Source organism: Neodiprion pinetum, chromosome 3 (assembly GCF_021155775.2).
Source record: "Neodiprion pinetum isolate iyNeoPine1 chromosome 3, iyNeoPine1.2, whole genome shotgun sequence".
Classification (NCBI taxonomy): domain Eukaryota; kingdom Metazoa; phylum Arthropoda; class Insecta; order Hymenoptera; family Diprionidae; genus Neodiprion; species Neodiprion pinetum.
This window is the reverse complement of record NC_060234.1, coordinates 27093048-27117066: the sequence shown is the minus strand read 5'-3', so window position 1 is coordinate 27117066 and position 24019 is coordinate 27093048. Positions and strand designations below refer to the sequence as shown.

The window sequence follows — 24019 nt, the reverse complement described above, 5'->3', positions numbered from 1 at the left end:
AAAACAGTTCAAATAGGATAAAGAGATTACGAACCGTCGATTTCGTTATTCACCTTTTTTGCGGAGAAAATCTGATCTCCTCGAGGTGAGGTTTTGAGGACAAGCTACGGAAAGTGAAAGCTCACAGTCCTTCTTTTGCGCCCAGTTTCGATTTTCTCTTAATCGTATTTTTAATGCGTTTCGGTACGGCAGCCGGCTGCATTATTCATGTCCTTTAACCACTCTCGGTCTCGTAGTTTAGCCATGTTCTCAAGGCCATTACGTTCGACTGAAAGTCTATTGAGCGAGATGAACCGTGCGGTGATGCCGAAGCAGTAACGTTGTCGGCAAAGACGAAAAAGGAACTTAGTTGAAGAAACAGGAAAGGCGCTGCTTGAAAAAAATTTTAAACGAAGTTCACGAGGCTACACGTAACTTTCGTATTCTTTGAGATATTTCATCTTTTTTTTTCTTGTTGTTTCCCCCAGTTTTGCAAACAACTTCACCATAAAGTTGCGAAGGATGAATTTTGCTGTCACCGATCAAGTGGGGGCTTATTTTCTTATTTGCCTTTTCGCTGGGTATAGTTGGTAACTTTAATAATATCGAGGTGATATAAGTTTTGGGGATGCCGAAGCCAGGCCAAGAGTTACGTACAGTCAAGTGTTAATCTTGGTGGGTTAACGCAAGTAGCGGCGGGTGCCAAGTCTGCGGATTATCGCGCATCTTGTAATTGCCAACCAATCCCATGGGTGAGACCAACGAGGAAGGGCGAGGACTGTTTGGCATCAAGCCTGATTGTGCCACCGTTCTATAACCCCCGTATACCTACTATATCGTCACGTACGTGCGTGGTTGAAACCGTTCGTCTCTATACCGCTGACACACAAGCAAGGGTCGCTTGTTAATCGGTTGTACCTGCATTAGCTTTATTGCACATTGAAACCGAAAGAATTGGCGCTGAGGTTACGACACGACGCGCCATACAATCGGAAAAGAAGAGTGTTGGATAACTTCACGTTGGTGAGTACAAGTGACCAAGTGAAGAAAGTGTTAGAAATGCACTTCATCGTCATCTTGTACTAATAATAAGTCCACGATAATAACGTGTATTTAATACATGAACAACAAGTGGAGGCTAGGAGCAATATGGAATTCAAAGAGTCAAATGGTACCGGAAATTCGCTATCGCGAAAAATTCAACGACACGTATAGGTATGCCTGAATAACTGTATACAGTATTGATAACATCCGTATTGTATTTTTTACGATAAGTTCAATGGTTCGACCATTAATTGTCGTAGTCGAAAATAAATACGGCATAACTACCAGTCACGAGGTACATTTGGAAACTTGAGATAACGCAAGAGTCATGATCGCTCTTCGAATCATCCGAGGACGACGTATAATGCTAGGTGATATGACAATGACTGCAAGATTCGGTTTACCAAACTTAAGGTGCAAAGTAAAACTCTCCACGGTGCAGATGGACGCGGTACGTTATAATGGACGGGGTTACAGAGCGGAGTAGGAAGTCGTTGCCGTTGGTACAAGAAGGTATAGCAAATGTCTAAATTAAACGACAAATACGCAGAGACACAGGGATTTACACAGTGCGCAAAACACACGCTCCGCACTCTCTCCATTTTCTCCTCTCGCTGTCCCAGGACTCTCGTCCGCGCGCGTCGTTCACATTACCATGAACCCATCATTTATAAGGTCGTACGCTCTCCCCCCCCCCCCCCCCCTCGCCCCGTAGAGCCTCTGGAATTCGCGACACCCTCCTGACTCCGCCACCCTGTCTCTGCTATACTCGATTCTGCGAACACGCACAAACATGCATCCCCCGAGGATAAGAACAGTTCACTCATCCCGCACACGTCGTTCTAAGAGTGACTAAGAATCTTTGGGTAATTGTCGGTATCCGTCGAGTGGGCGAGAAAATAAACGCAAAAACAAAAAGGAGCGGCCCAAAGTTACCCCAATTTGCTCGAACCTCGTCGTTGTTAAACTTTGCAGAAATCAAATAAAGGGAGGAAGGAGAACACGCTAGAGGCTGATCCGATCAGAGGTCGAGCTTGCGATCCTGCCCGGCATTCCGGTTTGTGCTTTCGCCAAGGTTGAGACCCCGGACTCCGAGGTCTAACCTGAAGGCAGGGCGATGCACCGAGAGACGAAGGGGTGAGTCAGGGGACTCGAGGGTGTCACGTGTGTTTTATAGTTTCGGTCGTCCGAGGGCGAAGAGGTGTTGACGGACGGACGGATAGACTGACGGCGGGAGGGGCGGGGGGCCAACGACCCAACACCACCGGGGTTGCCGCCTGGCTGAAACCCCGTCCACACAATCCTGGAGTGAAACCCAAACAGTGTTGCCAAACGTCTGTGGCGCATAGCGCAAGCTCCGATTTGCATTTCGTTTGTACGTCAACGAAATGCGAAATATTTTGCATAGCGCATTTTATTACGGCCGTCCTCTCTCCTCCCCGACGTCCTGCAGCAATTCCTGCGCTACATCACCGCGGTGCATACCTGCGAGCATCCACGAGTATTACACGGGCTGCGCCGATGACGCCGCGAGCGGACAGCCTCATTGAATTTTGACATTGAAGCCGGTCAATCCGACGTGTTGTCCCGCCGCGATTATTTCCACGATACCGGATAAAATATTACTAATAAATTGCCGAATATTACTCTCGGTCCTGCGGGAGCCACATATGCAGGGCTAGACCCGACCAAACTCCAGCTACCCATTTTCTGGCTAAAGTTTGGAATTATCGCACCAACTTTTCGGCGTATATCAAGAGGTGTCGTGCGCTAACCAAAGCCAGAAATGATGAGGGAGGGAGGGAGGGAGGAGAGAGAGACAGAGAGAAAAAGAGCAAAGCGCGCAAGTGGATGCTGTTTTGCTATCCTCAAATCTGCATGTCGTCTCTGTATACACGTTGTCGCAAAGTCCACAAAACGCGTTGACTGACTCGACAAACTGTCTGAAAAACTGTGCTCCGTTCAGCTCGTGCGATTTGTGAAGAAGAACGTTCACCGTTGCTGACAGAATAATTGGGTTCCGGGTGATTGATGGCTCTTTAAAAACGACTGGGATTGCTCGCAACGTTCAGAAAAAAAAAAGAAAAAAAAAATCATTCACGTGAGGGAAGTGAACGTGCAAACGTTTACGGTCTATGCGTTTGTCGCTACGCGGAGTAAAACTCAGCGTAGAAGAAATTTCTTCGTTCCGCATTGCGGATTACTCTCAGCAGCGGAACGCGTGGCAAGGTAGAGACGTTAATGGAACGCGCGTCGAATCCTGTCGGTGCAGATACTCGGGTGTTGTTTGGAAAACTGCATGTTTAAAAAGTTGGGAAGGCGGGAGAGGTAGTAGGTGGGCAATAACTAAAACGCAACGGTTGCTCCAGCCTAGTTGACGCAGTGGTGGAAGGTACACAAAACTTTCCAGCCAAACAAATCCGAAACGGAAATCCGAAGAGTAGTCGGGGTGTCTCTCTCTCTCTTTCTCTCTCTCTCTCTCTCTCTCTCTCTCTCTGTGTGATGTAGCTCGCAGAAAAGTCGAGGGAGGCACGGTGTCGGTGTTGGCGGTGGCGGTGACCGAGTACCCGGTGTGCTCGTCCAACGGCGCAATTTGGATAAATAACATATCGATATCCCGTGCAGGATGGCGACAGTGACGTATGGAAACAAACGAGGGGCGTTCGTGAGCCGACTGTTTACAGGGCAACAGTGAGCCTCGGTTGGTCAGAGCGAGAGGGTGGCTTGCTCCGCAATGCTCGAGAGTTTCCCTTGTCTCTCTGGAATGATTCAGAGTGTTACACGGGGTGATATTTCTCATCCCGCGGTGGGAAATTCAGTATCGCGCAAAAGTAACACGTGCTTCGGGACAAATTCATCGAGCTGCTTGACGTTCGCTGCAAGGGGACCTGGGTGTGAGTGCCGCAGCAATCGATGAATCGTATCTCAGTTACATTCGTGGTACATTTTGTACCGAAGGTTCGATGTCGGCGAGAAGAAAATTGGCTGCGGAAGAAGTTGCTGCGCCGTCTCTCGTTTCCCTTTAAAAATTATTATCGTCGATAAATACAAAGGAGATAAATCTATCCTTGCAGGTGTTGGAACATCCGCCCGAGAGGATGCGGGCTTCCTCTCGACCGCTAACTGTTCGGCTGGCACTCCGTCCACGTCGCTAGGGAAATCCGTCAAACTCGTTGAAAGATGGACGCCGGTAGTGGGAATAGACGTGGCGGGTCCTTCGACCCGTTGAGCGATCACATGCGCAGCGCCCCGAAGAACAACGCTCAACCCGGCCGGATGATGAATACGTTTCTGCCCTGCTTGTAATTCAAGCCACCACTGGCATTTTAAAGTGGTTTCGAGCTATTATGAACTTCGGCACAGCCAGCTTTCGACTTTATATAAGAAGAAGGTTCGGCCGTAAAACTAACCGGCGAGGCCAGCCGAACCTAGGAGGAGGCACAACCTCATATTTTAACTCCGGTGGAACAATATTAAAACTACGGCAGCTGCGCCTCGACTATGGAGACAAGGTCTTCGGATCGCTGGAACAACTCCATCGTCATTTCTGCGCCGAATTGCCGTTGCGCAAGTAACGCATCGCCGGCGACTTCGGTATGATCGGTATGGAGCAATCCATACTTGATGTACGCCAGGTATGGAATATCCATAACTGAAGAAAAGTAGCATGACACACCTGCAGATTGGAAAGAATGAAGAATTTTACCAACCAAGGTAGGTAAACAGTTTTGTTTACAGCGTCAATATATTATTTTTTATATTTAAAATTTTGAATTTGGCATACGTGAAACAATCAACTTACGTATAATTTGGGGCAAATTTATAGCATGTCGTAACGGTACTTACGCAGTTATCTATGCGATCCGTGGATAATTAATTATAATGCACTTGAAGGTACTGATCATCTATTAACGAAGAAGCTATTAAACGTCGTACGATGATTGACTTAGCCACAACGAGTAAAGCGAAATAAATGGAATTGCTTAAAATGTTTTTACTCCTCTATAATTCTTGTTCTTTCTTTCATAATGCACGGTGAGCAGAGTGTATCGAATCGATGAGTAATGAAACGGGAATTTATCGTACAGTATTAACGTAACACAGGGGAATTCCGATCATTTTGAAAATTACATTTAGTCAATATTTATTGAAATAATCTGACAGCGTGTACCACGAATCCGGAGGTTGTTTCAATTGTCTCGAACTTTGCACTGTTGCCGGTATTCCAATCTGAATTTTTCAGGTCCGATGCAATATTCAACTAACTGAATATCTGGAACCCGTAACATGCGAAAATGGAAGCTGCCCTCTTTCCGCATGCTCACAATCAGTTGATTATTCGCGATGATTTTTGGAATCTGGAACGGTTCGTACTTTGCCAACCGGATCGTATAAAGACTAAACTAAACCGGAGAAACAGCTGGAGTGCATTTACTTAGGCCGCGAGGAGCTTGGCACTCCACTCAAGGAGCTTCTATCTTACTATCTTTGGCCTCTGGTTTGGTCTTGGCGAGCAACAGTCGCCAAGCTCACCTCTATCTTCATTTCGCCCATGTTCCTCCTCCCCCTCCACCTCCCCCTCCACCGCCCTTTCTCTCTATCCCCTTCGCTCTGTGTATTTTACCTCGAATGTATCGACGATTTCGATCTGCCTCGCTATCATCGCGCCAAATATCGTATAGATATACGGTACACCATGTGCCGAACAATGACGAAACACTTGAGAATACAGAGAATGCACATTGTACAGTTGTACTGGCACATTTCTCGCCTCAATATTGATTGGCTGTTCACACTCAAGTTTGTTCCTCAACCGGCAAACTTACGAGTACTTGTATTCTGAATTCTATAGTAATCGGAACTGAAATTCAAAACAAAAATTAAACGCACCACCATATTTCTATTTTCCGAATTGACTCCAAAACGGAACTCAATTAACATTGAGTGTGGCTGCAATAACTCGTTGAACTTTTCATTTTCCCGAACGGGCAGCTGTGGCGACTGTTTTTTCTTTTATCTTTGTCAGTGTTTTTTAGACACACCCTTTTCCTGTATCATTGCAGTGAAATAAAGTGAACTGCGGTATTCACACGAGGTAAGCGATATATTTCACACTAAACTCGGCCACTTTAGTACGCAGTATTGATTCCTTTAAGTATGCAGGGTGGCTTGGTGTCCCGGCCTGCGTATACCTCGTTACCCGGTAGAAGCGAGGGTGCACCTGTGTGTACGTGTGAGCGGCGGTAGGCTCGTTTAAATGATGCGGTTTCTTTCAAGGCCTGCGTACGGAAAAGTGCTTGAATGAATAACGAGGCAGCCAAGACTCGAGGCGTGCGTAGTTCGATAAATAGCGCATCAATTAAACGCTGGGGTGGCGAAAAGTCAAACGTGCAGGCTACGGCAAAGAGGGCGAGAGGAATTCCGAGCTGATCTTGAAAAGGATACGCAAGGAGTGCGAAGGGATGAAAAGGGTGAAACGAAGCTGACGTAAAGTCGAAGGATGGACACGAACGAGTCGATGCATATCGATTAAAAGCGTTTGAAATTTGCATAATGACATGGAAAATAGCTGTGGGGTTTGTGTTCTAGTATTGGTCAGGGTTAATTGAACCAATTCACTGCTCTAATTAGCATTTCAGTGATAATTGAAAGTTGATTTGGCAATCAATTAGGTGCTGTCCATTGCAGGCATTGATTATCACAAACAAGATTTCGACAGATCAAAATTTCTCTGGTATCGTAACGAAAGTATTAACCTGTCACGTACTTGAAGTTTTACGCTATCGACTTACTGGCCGTGCACGTATCCCTGTCACTGGTTTGCGAAAATTGACATTCGAAATATATTCAATTCTCGTACGTCTCTGTCTTTCCTCCGAGGCTGCACGTTCTTAAATACGTCGGCCGGGGACGCGTTGGAATGAAACAAGTTTGAATAAATCAGTCTTGTCTTGGGACAGCAGAGAGCACACGATTTTGTGAAGATGGAAAGAAACACGTTCGTACATGAAATAATATAGCAGCTGAATTCTGGTAGCGACTCAAATTTCCGGAATTTGGGAATCACTCGTATAGACAGCGCAGATATATCTGTCCATTCCCATTTCGTTCCGCTGACAGACGAAGTAAATCAAGTCACGTGTCATTTACCCGAATACGTAATGCATCGAATAAATATACCACCCACTACGCACCCTCTTCAACGACCAACGCACGAATAAGTTGATAAATCCGAATGACTCTATTCCCGCCATTGCGGCTGTTTGATTGAACCCGCGAGTTAGCTCTGTTGCGATAATTTCACGAGGAGACCGTTTTTGAAGTAGCCGTTGTAACACGGCAGTGATTTCGTTTCTAACGAATCCGCAAAAGCGTGAAGTTCTACTCACTGTTCGGACGTTATACGAATTTTGAAGTCAAGTTTTCAGCACTCTTGGCGTCTCCATTACACAGATTTATTCATAGGAAATCCTTTACGAAAGTAAAAGTCAAATAACGATCATGCGGTGGGAAATCTTCGCCGATATACGAATTCAAGTAACTGCGTTGAACCTGTAGTGTGGTTCTTGACGCCTGCAAAGCGAATATAGAGGGTAGGTACACGGAATTTCTCGGCTAAAGGAGCGGACGTGAAACGAGGAAAGCGACGAACGAGCGACGAAGCTCATGGAAAAATGAGATACGACAGAGCAGCTGAGCGTAAAATGGTCTCCAGCCTCGGTAGGTGATCCTCTCCCTGTACCCAGCCTCTTTTCCACCATCTTTCGCTCCTCCCCCTTATACCGCGCAAACCACCCTCTCTGAATCTTTGACTATATATCCTACTCCACCTCTCGTTTCTCCCCTGAAAATCTGCCCTGCGAAATATATATTATGTATATATACGTATATAAAATGTATATATGTATGTCCCTAACCAAGAGCGCATATTTTACAATTATGCGGACGTGAATATGGGAAGATGTGAGGAACTTCGCTTGTCAGAATTTAATAGCGAGTCGGCAATTAAACGGGTTTCAAGTTAATGGTCTGCCTCGTGAAACGTACCCCCCCCCCCTCACAAGAGCGTGGTATAAAATATATATAATCATATTTGAACAAGAATATAGTATCTTATATTTCGTTCGTCGCTCTCTCGTGAATTGACTATTTCAGACAAGGTTCATGGATTGATGTCCCCTAATTAGCTAATCTAGTTGCAGATGTACGTTAAACGAGTTGAATTGAGTGTTCGCATTGTGATAAAAAAAAACAATAGCGAAAACTCGAATGAATTGCATTTTAAGTATGAAACAAGCGAAACCAAGACAAGAAAATTAATGCTGTATCGATGCTCACTTTGTAGTTGACGAGTATAATCTCTCTCACTCTCATTATCAGTAAAGCGTAAAGCGCGGAAGATCCTGACATTTATTAATTTCACCTCTACCGTGTCTCAGGTGTTTCATCGTATATGATGACGAGCTTGTAACGATCTTGCAGATGTGTGACACACGCTGTTTGTTGTATCGAAACAAAGCTGAAAATGACTAAAACCATGAAAAGTTGCCATTCGACGAATCGTAGGACTTCCACTCTCCTGGTGGTTGCGCTAAGACTGGAAGTTAAAGCTCTCTCTTTTGGAAAGAGAAACTACAAGCGGATGGAGACTCCATCCCGCATCTTGATCAATACAGGAACGGCCTACTCTACCCTAGCTATAGCAGTGGCAGAAGCAGAAACAGCAGCAGCAGCAGCAGCACACTCCCAATCTTACGCGCAACATGATCCTTTCCTTTCCTTGCCTTTCTTCCCTTCCTCTCCTTTTATTCCCGTTCGTTCCCATCTCGCTACAGATTCTTCTCTGATTCGAACCAATGCGCATACGATCTCAGCCTCGTCTCTGTCTGCTTTACATAGCCTTCCGTTTTCTTCCGGAATTAGAGTACATAGGCCGAGGAGCACCACAGACCGGGAGAAAAACGCGCGAGTGATTCTTCATCGAAGCGGAAGCTCCAAACGCAGCGGCTGGGTGCGTTGCCGTTCCTCGAAATAATCCAGGGGAGGAAAGAGAAGGATTAAATAAAACCCTCTCCAGATTCCTGAAACCTCAATGACGAGAAGCCTTCAGAGGGAATTAATCGATCGAACGTCGAAGCTATTTGTTACGTGGAGAAGCAGCGCTTTCAGGTAAGGCATAGGAGAGATCCTCCCTCTCGGAAAAAAGCTAGTCGCCACCGGCCGTGTACAGGCAACTGTGACGACGAAGCGCGCCTCAGAAATTGCAAAGTTTCTCTGGCTCAAAGTGAGGCAGGGATCCCTGATGTACCCTGCGCCGTCCCTGTCGAACGGCTCAGACTTTTCTAGTAGACGTACCGAGTATACGGGAATCGAACGTTTCCAGAATGCCAATCTTCAACTTGGTAATTCAGTAGCGAGCCTACTGCGCCGGTAACGCGATTTCGAGCACGTATAAGCGAAAATAGCTGGTTGAATAGACGATACACCTCGAATCGAGGGACTTTGAATGATCGGAGAAGATGAGAAAATAAATAAATCAATATTGTACAAGGATGAAGGTTCCCTCTGAATGCCGAATTCCCCTCCTGGGTATCTTGTACGTATAAAGTGTGAGTATCTCCTTCATATTATGGCCACTAAACAGGATCCCTTCTACAATAAATGCTCGAGATCGTTATTTTCCTCCAAGGAAGAATATCCTTTCTGTGCCCCCCGTGTGTTCTCGTTGTCCTATTTCAATGGACTGTTGCATTTTTGAAATACATCGGGTAGCATCAACACGACTGTCTGCCGGCATTGAACGCTTGGCTTATTTGATTAAGGTGCATTGAAGGCGTGCGATGCATATAATTGCATAAATTGCTTTTGATGTGCGCACCTTGCTCATAGCCCTGGCTTTACTGAAAGGGGTGAAGCGGCTAAAGAGCCCACTAGAAGCCGTGAGCGTTCAAGGCGCCATCATCAGGTAGCTCAGATATTGCTCCACACATTCAGGAAGGCTTTAGAAACTGAAATCCGGTACGAAGGAACGTGTCACTCCTCCGTGTACCTTTTCATGAAATATGGCAGCGCGTCGAAAAAGGTGAATGACCAACGTCTCGGAGTCGTGGCTGCTTCAGGCTAAGGATTAGCCAGATATCTGAACTGAAAAATTTACACACGACAAAAGTTTCTCGTGTATGGATAAGTGCAAGCACGTAAAGTGTCGGGGGAAAATGCCTGCAGAAAAACCGACTACTATCAAAATGTAACTAGCGGAAGCACCAAGGGCTTACGTCGTTTGAACCGTCTTCAATGCGAAACGTTTAAAACAGTCGCCACAGTGCAATTGTGGCGCCCGCAATGTTTCTCCTGTACGTATGTATACCTATACCCTGCAGCCATGGAGCAACGCTAGGCTTTTCGCCTGCCCGCATCAAGGATGTATGAGAAATGATATAATTTTCGTTTAATTAAAACCGTAATAACAGTTTTGACTGCATTCTCGGAGATAGGTAGGGAGTAGCATTAAAATATATACGAGGTAGCGAGGAAAAGGAGGAGAAGGGGTGGCGGGAATTGAGGAGAGGAGAAAAAGCCGGGAACCGAGAATAGAAGGCGAGCCTTGGTCGGTGAAAAGGTAGCCTGATGGCCCGTAGCGGTGACAAAGAAAGGCGAAAGGAAGACGGAAATCCTGAGCGGACCTCTAATCATTTTTGGAATCTTTGGGAAAAGTCTTCAAGGATTACTGCGGTGCTTGACTCCGTGATGACCTCGGAATTTCAACGATCACTGGTAATTCATTGAATTGAACATTCTCCGACAGGCAACCATTGCCGCATCGCCTCGCTGACGAGCAAACATTATACCGGAGATAACGACGAGTCTAGCAAATTTGTGCCAAGGAAGCCTGTCTACCAGTCTGGAGATGACGTTTCGTGAGCTTAAGGAATTACCCAGAGATGCGCGATGCAGATAACGCAGTGTGTTGTGACACACGATGTTTGTAAGTACTTGTGTATAGTCCATTCTGCATCAAGTACTACGAATACTGCAAACGCTTTGTCAATCTTCTTTTAGCCCGAGTTCATTTCGTTCCTATGATAAAATACCCAAATTCTTGATTCGTGACACATCGCACAGAAATGGTGTTATCGATCATTTTTCAGTAGTAATGACATTTTTCCAAGGGTATTTTCAATCCTATATTGATTCTGATCACAATTTCTTGCTGCACGTTAGTTTTGCGAAGAATAAGTCAAGGTCTGAAGACTCGTGGTAAAGCGTCGTCAAATATGAAAGATTGAGTTTTCGCTCACGACGCCTCGCGTTACGTCGACCAGAAATGACATTGTAAATTGATTCGAAGCGACAGTAAAATACTGCAAGGAAAAAGGGGAGTGAAATTTTGATATCATCTTCTGATACAACAGGTATAAATATTACGACAAATTGAAAGAGTCAGAATGATAAGCTAGCGGAGTCAAAGTACGAATGAATTTTATACCCCAAATAAATTTTTGGCGTTACTCGATGAGGAAGACGATGCAACTCATCGACGTTGCACACTTCACCGCTCCAACATCTAACATTTCACTCCAAAAATGTTTCTTTCACCAGCCCCAGGCCTTCGAGCCCTCTTAAAAAACCGCTAAACCGAAAGACGGAATTGCGGCTCGATCACACCTCGGACAATGGAAGTGAATGGAACATTTCTACCCTAAAAACCGGGCTGCACATTCGTTCGAGAGCTCTCGTAGCGCGCAGTAGCTGACCTATCGCAGTGGTAAAGTGCAAAGTCTAATAGAACGCCTGGGAATGGTACGGTTGAACTAGGAAAGGGCACAGAAGGGGGTGGGTCGAGGGCGAGGACGAGGACGAGGGCGGGTCAGCTCACGGATCGGTAGCGCAAAGAGGACCGGGAGGCAGGGGGTGGGAAAGCCTTTGGGCTTTGCTGCGAAGGGTGACCGCAGGATCTCCGCTGACTATCGACGTTGCTTACCCTCGACCAGCGGAGTGCAGAAGCTGGTAGCGGTATAGGGTAACGGGTGGGTAGGATAACACCGAAGATGTCAGCTCGGCACAATATTATCCTACCCGCCCGCCTCCTTCTCACGATCAGTCGGAATTCCCGTAGAGTCGGACGGGGCGTTTTAAATTATCGGCGAATACGTGGACCCCGAGATAATCTCCCGGCGTGAAATATGGGAGTCGGTACAGTGGCTGGTCATTTATTCGCTGTTGAACCTTCCCAATTCGTGTGTAATTCCGAAGAACAGCGCAGTCACGTGCGGTCGCTCTGCTAGCGATGAGAAATAAATAATCCGACTAAGACAAAGAGGGATTCGCGCCAAAGGTGTCGCGCCGACAAGAGTTTATAGGGCGTATTATCTCGCTTGCAGTTCAATAGGCGGGGGGAAGAGTATAAAAAAAAGGAGCGCAGAGAAAAGGAAAGGTAAAAAAAGAAAATAACCGGAACAAAGGGACCACTGGGCAAAATAATACGGAAGCGAATGGACCGGAGAGTACAGTATATGCGAGCATCCGCCCCCCGTGGTTCTGTGTTAGTGCGGGCGACGTAAGCTCAGGAATGGAGCAGTGTGCGTGTCAGTGTAGACGCGTTTCTGGAAAATGAGATAGAGAAGGGGTGAAAAGGAGGACCGGGGAAAGCGGGATGGTTTGGAGGCCTACTAGGCTCTGAGGGCGAGAACAGTGGAAACAATAGGGGAAATAAAATAACGCTTAGGAGAGAGAGAGAACTTTTATTTATAAGACAAAGAGGGAATTATGAGTCTTATGTATATTATACCTATATGTATATATATATATTATTATTATATATTATATATATATATACATTCTAGGCCAGAGAGAGAAAATAACCAGGGAATAAAACGTCAGATGCAGGAAATCGCTGCCGACTGGTTAACGATATTACGAATTACTGTTGACCAGCCACCGTTGCGATCCTTCCAATGCAAACAATGTCTGTCAGTCACTTATTTGGAAATGTGTGTGTCACAAAAGCTAGAGGATAATCGTTTACTTTTTAGTGTTCCATATCTCAAAAGGTAAAAATGGAACGCATGAAAATTTTTATTCAAAGTTGATTGAGGGTGGTTTTCTTATCCGTCCAATGCGATGTTGGGCTGTCTGATTTGAGAAATACCCTCCTTCAACGTTGTTTCAAAATCAATAGAACACTAGGAGAATGTATGTATAACGTATACAATGTTACACACGTGATGTGAAAAGAGGCGGTTAACTTTTATACAACCCACATTTATTTTTATTTATGTTTTGTTGTTATTTATGTGTATTTTTTCTCCCTTTTTCTCTTTTCGTCCCTATATGCCAGCTGCTCCTTACGTTGCTGAATCTGAAACTTCTTGCCACGTCTCGCGAACAATATACGGAATATTTTGTTACGCATAAATCTTGGAAGAGAAAAAGTGGCCGAGGGGAGTTTTCGTATATTTCGAAACCATAGAACACTTCCAATGACATCGAAGCGTTACTAAACGATAGCTGCGGCTGATATATTCTGAATTTGAAATTCACCTTGAGTAACTTTCACGAATTCTTCAACTGCAATTTGAACTGCATTGGCAAAAAATATAAACAGAAAATCTGGACTCATCCTTCGGCTCGATTCAATAAATATTACCGGATCGCTGTCGGAGATTTTTCTCCCTCTATTCCCTAGTTCTCAGGTCGCGCAGATGACCCAACAATTTTACGACATGCTATCAAAATACTGAGGTATACGTAAAACCTCTATCTCAGCCATATCGCGACGATAGTCGTTGTCGTTGAAGATAAGTGCTGATGGCACAAGGCTGCGGAGTTTTGGACTGACCATCGATCCCTGGTCAGTCGCCGCTGGATTGCGCAGGCCGTTGACTCTCTTCAGTCTTGTGCCGACGCAGACCAACATCAGCGGTGTTATTACTACACGCAACGGTCATTACCGGTCTTTCTTCGTCAACCCGACCAAACGCCACGAGCAGATTTAAAAAAAAAGAGTTGGAATTACAAATTAATGCTTTTTGGCCGTGTGAAATGCTGGTGGATTCATTTTTATTACTGCACTAAAAAAAAGCCCCCTCTATTGGTTTTGTATGCTCAATAGCATGTAATTTACACCAAGGGTGTTGACCGAGAAATGCAAAGCTTGCGCGCAGCGCCTCTTTTATGCTTACCAAGGAGCCGGTTTCTCAGCGGTATAATTTTTGATAGTTTTCGTAAAACGAGTTTTCATTTACCCTCCTCATGAGCCTGTACCATCGACGGTATGTACACATTTTGTCATAAAATACTAGAGGAAAGACGTGAAAGTAATTGGATGTAACATCGCACATTTACTGCCATATTTTATAAGACATGTCGTGGCAAGAGATTGCAAATTGATGTCATAATTGAATAGAGAAGTCTGAGTTAACTAAAAATTTCGGTCCGACTGAAATTAGAGAGTCAACTTCAGATAAGTTGATATAATAATCTCACCTTTAGTTACTTCCGGATAGGATCCCCACAAAGAATCTGAAGTGATAGCCTTGCTGATACGGCTTTAACTTCAAGCACACAATGTTGGAGCCCCGGAAATCGTGACGAGGAAAATCGTCATTCATTATTAATCTTCGAACAGTATTGAACTGGCCCGACATATCAATTGCAGTTATGAAACTCTTCGATAGGTAATGAAAAAGTTGAAATGTCTATTTGATGATGAGGAAGCTGCTGATGAGGAGGATATTATCGTCGGTGAACCACAAGAGATTGGTTGAACCTAGAACAACTTGATGAAATGCGTACAAAGGAGCAGGCTTACGTTTGTTACAGAATCAACGAACTGCCTGAACATATACCCGTATTCACAAAAGGATCCAAGTTCCTACGTTAAAGCATATACAGAGTCATAATTGTATTTCCCGAGGATCTGTGAACGGGTGCTTGCGCCATTCGGTGGGAGTTTGCAGCTGGATTAGCAAAGCTCCCCAGGGCGCGAGGAGAAAATACCTCGTTCTAAATTCATTCTACCTTAAATTGACAGCGCGGATGAAGTAACCAAGTCGAAGGTCGCCGTTATCAAACTCTTCAGCCTCTGATCATGAAGGGCCTACTTAGAAACACTTCGAAGTGCGATCCTGCGACGAACGTCTCAAGCACGGCTTAACTGCTTGCTCGGAATGTTACACGAGTGCAGTCTATAAATATACGAAGGCCGGCTGAATTATCTATTGATTTTGAATAGCTGAAGAGTGGCTGGCTAGCCACCACCGACCACCGGATTAGGGACGCTAGGCAGGCTGTGGCCATGAGGCCACCCTGGTATTCTGGCTCGGCGATCCATGGGCTTTATCATCGCCCCCCCCCCCCCCCTGGTCCCTACGCATCGTCTGCTACCCTTTCCGCCCCGCCATCATAGTGGCGTGGTACACGTGTAATCAGCCGCTGATTAGCCAAACACGAGGACCAAGCTGTCCGCGTATTATTTCGAGTTAAGCCAAACAAAAATTTGGTCCTCGTATCGCGACGGTGGATACTAATGGGCACATCTGTCAACTGTCAGTGGTGATTATTGATTTTCACCCCACCTTCTCTCCTTGCACGGGACGTGTACTCAAACACCGATAAAACTATGGTTTCCATAGCTGGCCGTGGTGCTTACGATAAATGATATTTTCAGTGGAGCAAATTCATTTCTAATCAGTATAGAGAGGATTTTTTTCTGTTAAAACGGTGAAAAGTTACTGTACACAAATCTCTTACCAGTCCTAACACCCGTAACCAGATTTCACTTAACATTAATACCAACTGCGAAGTGATGCATTAGGAAATAGTTCGTTGAAACTCTACGAGTCGCAAAAAACTACTTATCACGCTATCAAACCCACATTCGCGAATTCAAAACTGAAAATACAGCCACAATAGCGAACACAAGATGATTTAGTATGGTTTCAAATGAAACAATGAACATAGAGACTCCTGCAGTTGGTTCCGTTTCACGAGTGTTTGACGGGTCTAAGTGAATATACCCGTACAAACGAGTTAAAAAACTTTTTGAAACATTTCTTCTCTAACCTTTCCTATCCTCTCCCGCTTTACCGTCCTCACTCGACAAAGTGGTTCTAATTAGAAGACCATAAAGAGTCAGTCTCTGACAGTGTATGTATCCACTGGTAGAACCAGCGCGAAACTAGCAGCATCTAGCAACTAGCAGAGGCTGGCCGTAACAGTGGAAAGCCTTCCTCCGTGTTACCATGCGCAAAGTGTGAGGAAGTATGAGTATATGGAGTGCTGGGAAAGCACAACCGTTCCTTTCATGTTCACTGGGTCTGGGACGAGGGCAAGGGTGAAGTGGGGGGTGAAGGGGTTGAAAAAGTGAGGCGCAGGGCCTCACTTCCTAATTATTTCTACCTCGGCTTGCGAGTAATGGCTATATAACGGGATTCCATTGTTTAACTGTTAATTTTTGCGGCGTGTTGGCAATGAAAGTGGCTGCCTGAACACGCAAGCTCCAGCCAACTTTGAACCTCCAACTCGGAATGCTAGCTGCAATTATTTACCCACCATTTTTTCGGTCGTGTGACTGATACCTTCATCACGAAGCTTTATCACTGCTTTTTCTCGACAACGGAAGATATTCTTGATAATCTGAGGTCATCAGCTACTGTATAACGACACACATAAATGAAGCAGCAAAAATCTGAAAACTGTAGAAACAGTTTTCAAAAAGATACAACACCCGCGGTTCGTCTTATCCCGAAAGATGGCTGTTTCTAAAAAATTCAGACGGTGCCTCGATAAGGTATTCATGGCCCGATTGATTTTTCACCCTCCTCTATCACGTTATTACTATATTCGTATATACGTGAACGAAAGATAGAAAGAAGTAGTGTGTAAATAGTTTATCTCAAGTACGTATCTCGCCGAAGGAGTTTTTTAAATTTTCAACAAATGAACCAGATAAGACATCGAGAATATAAAAAAAACTGTAAGTCTCAACTTAGGGTTAAAAGAAAACGTGACGTCTCTCACAGTCTGCGAATCAGCCAGAGAAGCGACCTTCGCAATTAGTTGAAATTTCAAGGAATTATTGATCGCATAGTCACGGGTATAAGCACAGCTTGTCCAGAGTTCTTGTACAGTAATTAACCACTCGGCACGATATATCGCAATGATCATAGTTCGATTTCTACATCTCATGAGACAAATAAATGTCGTATCCGATGGACGGAAGATATTAGATTACGCAATGAGATACCGTTCTACCGCAACTAGCACGATACGTACATTTTATTTTGAATACGTGGTAACGATTAAAAGGCAAACTCCCGTTCATTCATTACGGGATTTTTGTACCCGGTAAAAGAACAGTGGATGAATAAACGAGTGGATAAACAATTTGACGCGTTCATAAATGGATAGAGTTGGATATAGCCCCGAGTTTCAAGGCAAGTGATGTATTGTAAAAGTTTAAAAAGCAAACGTGGTAGGAAAATACTTTCACGGTGCAGCGCACACAAATTGGCTACTTTATTCAATGCGTATATCGCGCGCACCTACGTAGCTTCGAAACCGCGGGCTGAGATTTGAACGTGGATTGAGCACTTGAATCGGGGGAGTTTCCTGCTTGATTTTAAAAACGTAATACCACCGTTGTGAGAAATGTCTCCAATAGACTAGAAAATATTAAGGTACATCGAAAGTACTGGCAACAAAGTTTTCTGCTTGAACTAGAGAAAAGATGTGCATCGAACTTCATGGCAGTTACCGCTAAAAAGAAATATATTTCCTGTACCTCTGCACGAAGTTTGAAAGAGCAATCTCCAATTCTAACTATACAAGCAAGGAAAAAAAAAAGTTATAGCCTCAATTGCGCATTCCATATTTTTCAAACTTTTCTCTCGTTTCATAATTCACTGCGTGAAAACTGTTGTCATAACGTGAAAATGTCCATTAAACACGGTTGCTCCGTTTCTACGCATTGCGATCGAGACAATTAATCCCGACAAATCGCTGTATCGTCCTAATGTCTTTGAAAACCTGTTTCAAACGAGCGCATTCGTCTGCCGCCAATCAAATCCTGTTTCGGTAGCGCAGAGCCTTGCGTCACGACGCAAATCACGTTACGCGCGGAGTGCAGTGCAGCCTTGGCAACGGAAATTACGCAGAAACTCGGTACCTCATCACTCTTCACGTACTCCCCGGGGCGCGTTAATTCCTGCACCGTAATCGTTACCTTTGACCGTGCGCGGAAAGGGCGCTCAAAACCTACCCCTACGAAAAATTTCTTACCCTCGACATTTTCAACCTTTAATTTAGACTTTTTGCCCTTTGCCCGTGTCCGAATTTTACTAATGATAGGCCAATGTTGGACGGTGTATAAATTACCCCGAAATACGACGATCCATTATCTCTGACCCTATCTTTCTCTCCTTCACGTATTCTCGGTGAACTCGATCGGCTCAGTCGATCGGAAAGAACGTAATTTCACCCGGAGATAAAACCGCGGAAACTGTCTATTTACGAATGAATGCGATCCTCTTACAGAGACCGTTTGAACGCTGAGTGGAAGTATTTTTTGAAAATTTCTGCAGTAGGTACAGGTACTTGCGGTAGTTGAAGCTCGCCCTCGGGCGGTCCGGAGATTAAAAAAGGCAGCGCAAGTGAAAAGGGTGGAAAGGGTAACGAGGCGGGATGCGAAGCGGGATGAGGGAAGGGATCGGGGTGGGGTAAAGCAAGCAATGGAATGGCGATTTGTCGCATATGTATGTACCGTCGAAACTTTCGACGATTTTATGATTTTTCTGTATGACTTATGACGTAGCGAGACAAAATGTTTAGAAATCCCGCAAGTCGGAAGAATAGGCCGTTGCAACGTAGAAGCGATGCCAAGATCTCTCGAGGAGCGGGCTTCTCCCTCTAATCCAACCCCGTTATCCGCATCTCTAGTTCTCTCAGCGACGTACCCTTCATCGTTCTCTTGGCTGCCGGCGTCCCTTCCCTTCCCCGTATCGCGTGCAGCTTCCCACTGTACTTCGCTTTCTCTTACTTCCTCAACCCCTCGCTTTGTTATGTTAATTGTTTCAAACTCGTAGCATCATCGCTACGTTTATTTTCCATTGTCATCACTTCCCAGCCTCTCCTCTTCCCTTTGTTGTATACGCATCTACGTATTCTGTAGATGTGCACAAGCACTCTCCTCGTGCTCGTTCTCTTCACGAATATCCGTACCGTTCCATCTGGGATGCAGTGGTTTCGTATCAAGTACAAAACTGGTATATGCATGATAAGTGGACCACGACTCGATGCCAAGCACAGGACTTCACGTATCCGTGTATATCTGCGCGTCCCTCTTCGACGCTTTTTATTTTTTGTCTACTTCCATGCTTCCAGCTCCGTGACTGTTGCTGTTTGAGTAACGCTTTTCCGCGAGCAGCTAGTCAGCAATTGAAGTATAAAATCTCAATACGCTTACCGGTGGACCATTGTTGGCCATGATCTACGTTTATGGGCGTGGCGATAGCAAATCGTTGCATACATTTCATCGCGCAATGTTTGAGATAGTGTCAACGGCAACGGAGCCAGCAGATCTTGGGCACTTGTTGGAAATACGCGACGCGTCATAGAAAGATCTACTTCGTTAAAATTTCACCATTTCGAAAGTCTGTCAGAATCGTGGCTAAAGAATATTTGTTACATTACACGCATTATAAATTCGTAATGTTCAAGTTCGTCGAAAAGAAAAATCTTTCAACGTAACTCGTAAAAAGCATATGAAAGTTGATAGCAAAAGTCATATCTGTCATTCCACCGTAGACACATCGCTTTAATACGAGACGTGCGGTACTTTTCAGAGAAAGAAAAAAGAATAATTCAATTACGCAACGGTGGCCCAAAGAAGTTTTCCGACGACATGTAAGGGTTGCGTTAGTGGGACGATTGCTGGTACCGAAAACGAATAGGAACACGGTTAACCGTCGGCTACAAGCATCGGTGTCATGCCGCCTTTGGCATTAGTATTCTACTCGCATTTCCAACACGCTGTTGGTAAAGAGTCGCACTTGTTGGCGTCGGGGGACCTGGACAGTGGGAGGAAGAGGATGGCTTGGCTCGGACGCCACGACGGCAAACGAGAGTGTGCAGTGGCCGGTCCCCCGGAGAATTCCAGGACCGCAGTCCTAAATCAGGTTTTATTCCCCGGTGAGTCGAGCGGCCGCCTCCCCCGGTCCGACGGTCCGGAATCAGCGTGCGGCCGATATCGAACGGTACGATCTTCGCTATCCAACTTTTGGCATAAATTTCTTTCAAGCCAATTCAACCGTCCGCTAATCGTTTTGCCATACATAACCACGATGCGTATGCGCGTGATCGACCAGCTCGCAGGTCGTTGTAAGGACTGTAACGACTTATCAAGCTTCCGTTCCTTTTGTCTTCCGATTTCCCGCGGTAGGAATTATCACCGCAAGCTGGTCGATGAGGAGCTTAGGAAAGGTACAATGCCGAAAGAACAACGGTGCGACGCGTCAATCGAGGGTGAATGAAAGGATGGAAAGGACGAAAACTCGGGGATGGTCCTGGCACCGCCTGGCGTTGCGTCGGTGGGGCGGTCACTATACGTGCCGTGTCGGGCCGACAACGTGCTTGAGGATTCGGGTCAGGCTGCTCCCTGCTTCGATTACAAATACGGAGAAACACAACTCTTAGAAGGTCTGCCAAAAGCAAACCTCGAGTCACTCCGGAGAATGATCCTCCGGCACCCTCGTTCTGGCGCGGAGCGGCGATCCTCCTTCTCTCGGTCGAATGCCGCAGGACCTTAAGCGTTTCAATTCCCGTAAAAACTCGTCCCCTCTGGCAATTACGAAACTTCGACCTCGCCGAGCATTTAGATGGAACGACGTGAAACTACGTATACGTAAAGTTTCCTCGCGAGGCCCTCGTCTCGAACGACGTGTGCGTGACGATGGAAGATCTGCGCGCGGGCTGAAAACCAACCTGAATGAAATTGGTGGCAACGCTTCGGTGCAAAAAGCGGACGCCTGTGGGTACGCGCGGAAATCTACTAACAAACCAGAGTGTATACACGCACGTATAATATACGCAGTGCGATTTGTAAGTAAGCTTTAAAGTGTCGGAGGGAGGGAGGAGTGAGGGTGGCTCACGCAGCTCTCGGCGAACACTTTCACCTTGGCACTTGTAACCCACATATTTGAAAGTAACGTGGCAGCAAGGTACATGGTCGATCCGGGGAAACTCCGCACTCGCCGCGAACCGCAAATGAAAACGGAATTATTCAGGAGTGAAGATATTTGGAAGAAGTTTAGGCCGGTGTAAGTTTCGTATCCGTTCATCGCACCAGCCCAATTTAACCGTACCAAGCAACATCCTCTGGGACTCTAGCTATACCATCGACTGGCTCGAAATATAATTTGAGGCAGGCAGCGCCGGAGGTCGGGCATGGGATCGTTAATGGTCGATGGTAATGGTAAACGGTAGATGATGAAAGGTAGGGGCAAACCTGGCTGATAGAAGCAAAGTTCCGCGGCGCGCGGCCACGCACTCCCTGAGCGCTCCACGCTGCCTGAGTTAGTCCGCGTGTCTGCGGATCTTTCGAACCCTCGAAGAATTCCTTTGGAGCTCTATCGGTGGACGGACGCTAATCTCACTCTCACTTTCTGACGATATTATTGGGTCGTCGTCGAGACTCTACTATTCTCATATTTTTTTGTTTCTTTACAGTTAGGCGTCTGTGTCGACGCTCGTATAATTTATAATCCTAATTACTTGGCACGCAGGTATCACGTTATTAATTACACGTAAGGTTACCACTTTATTTCAAAATTTCTTATTACCAAATTTTAAACCAACTTTCGACAACCATCACCCGTCGTTTACAACTTCGAAGATAAGAAATTATTAACGTTTAACAACTCCTCGCTCACGTCGTACACCGTTATACTCGAATAATTATTTTCGTACAAAATTGAACCCGTCGAGATTTTTTTTAGAAGAAAAGTTTCGTACTGCTTCTATTTAATGCTAACTGTGTATACGGTGTTTGCTTTTCAATTTTGTTATTTTTTTAAGGCAACTACAACTTATACTTTTTACACACTAACAATTCCGCTGTCAACTTGATACCTGGCGTTAATCTCTCCATTGTGCGTCAACGAAACCGGTACAACTCAATCGGTATGCTTCTCGCAGTCTGAGCTTTCGCTTTTGCAGGTATTCAGCGTCGATCCTCCGAGCAGAGATCAGAGAGGTACCGTGAGAAAAAATTGTCCTCGCTTCTTGGTGATATCGTCGCTCGGCCACTTATAACGATAACCTTGGTATCAAGGGTCGGTGCGAGTCCGAAACCGATTCAGGTCTGTCGACCGCGTGGCTTCTCACTGGTGAAGTTTCTCGTTCTCGCTAAAACACAATCACCCCCTACAGCTGCGGTTGATTATACTCGAATTTGATCCTCTCAATTCCTCCGTCAGTCTTGCTCACACGCCGATTGGCCGTTGATTGGGATAGTTATTTACCGGAAGGGCGAACTCCCCCAGGTTCGAAAAACACCCGAGAACGCCTAAGAACAACTGCAAGGTCGGACGACACGGAGATTGGTGAACACTGCGGTCGTTCTCCGCACACTGAGGATAGCTGACGTCACGAGCCCACCACGCGGCTGTTCGCGCCGGCGCTTATCGTCCTCACTTCGATACGCGCCCTCGGAACCAACGAACCGCTGAACCGTCGTCCGCGCGCGGTACCTACAGACCTAGGATAGTACTTACACTCCCATATTAACGGTCTGCGTACAACACCTTGGATGGAGGGCCCTTTCCTCTTACCGGCACATGCCGAGTCCAGAAAATCCCTTTTATTCGCAGACACCCTTGTCCTTTTCTGCTGTTGAACCGGATCGGATGGACCCACGCTCTTCGAATCTCGGGGTGCAGTGTACGTATGAACGCGTGTCCTGTCAAAATTGACCAAAATCAGACGACGACAGACTAAGTTTAGTAGTCGATACCGAAATTCAACATCAGATAGTGTTATACTGACGCCACATTGCAGTTGTCGAAGTGAAAACCGCATTTATTTGACAGTGCGGGTATTCCAAAGTTGCGAATTTGTCAGCCGCGGCCTCCGTCTTCCTCGACTCGAGGCTTCCATCGTCCCTTTCGGACCCCTCATCCCTCTCCCTTTGCCTTTTTCCCTCCCGTCGTTTCCCTGACGAAATTGAATTTCGTCCCGTCGAACAACGCGTCGTGTGGCGCATTTCGGCTCGTTTGGAATTATCGAGCCGAAGCAAGGTGAAGCGTGTTTTCCACGGTCAAATCTTCGCCCCCTCAGAGCCGGCTAATCTTCATCCCCGAGGCTTTTCTTGCGTCGAGAAATCCTCTTCGACCTCGGCTGCATTTCCTCCAGCTCCCCCCGATCGGAGGGATGGAATGTGCGGATGGGTGCGACGACCACGGCCTGAAATCGCGTGGTTGTAAACACGGGTAGGTACATGCATGCCCCGGATAAGTGCGCGTACCCCGGGGTCCAGTGGTATGCGGGTTGATGCGGTGGATGACGAAAGGGGGAAGAAGAGAGGAAGCGGGGAGAGACCTCGCCGCCGTCAATCTCTCTCCGGTTGCTGGTGCCGGTGCTAGTGGCGTGGTAGGAGTCGGATGGAAATCAATAGCCCTGAATAATGAACCCCAAGGCAGCACCTCCCCCGCGTCTCCCCCTCGCCACTCTCCTCCACGGTCTGGAGCAGTCTCTCGTGCATCCTCTCATTCCCAAGCGAGAACGACTCCCCAGCCCCACCCCCACCTCCGGCCCCGCAGCCGACGCCGCCACCCCCGCACCATCACCTCCGCCCTTCGCGTCGGTGAAAGGAGGTGTTTGTGTCGTTCGCCCGGTCCTACTGCCGCTCTCAATCGCTAACTTGAAAATCGTGGGACCCCCTCGAACCCAATTCAGCTATAACAGACGGGGAACGACTTGGGCATAAAAGTATCACCGTGAC

At 46.1% G+C, this 24019-nt stretch overlaps 1 protein-coding gene across 1 annotated transcript in view; it reads right to left on the bottom strand.

Annotated features, from left to right (window-relative positions):
• bru3 (bruno 3) overlaps window positions 1-22623 on the bottom strand; it is a 537074-nt gene extending 514451 nt beyond the window's left edge. The window contains exon 1 of the mRNA XM_069134114.1: window positions 21527-22623. The gene's annotated coding sequence lies outside the window, so the exon portion shown is untranslated. The remainder of the gene's footprint in view (window positions 1-21526) is intronic.
• Between the last annotated feature and the right edge of the window lie 1396 nt (window positions 22624-24019).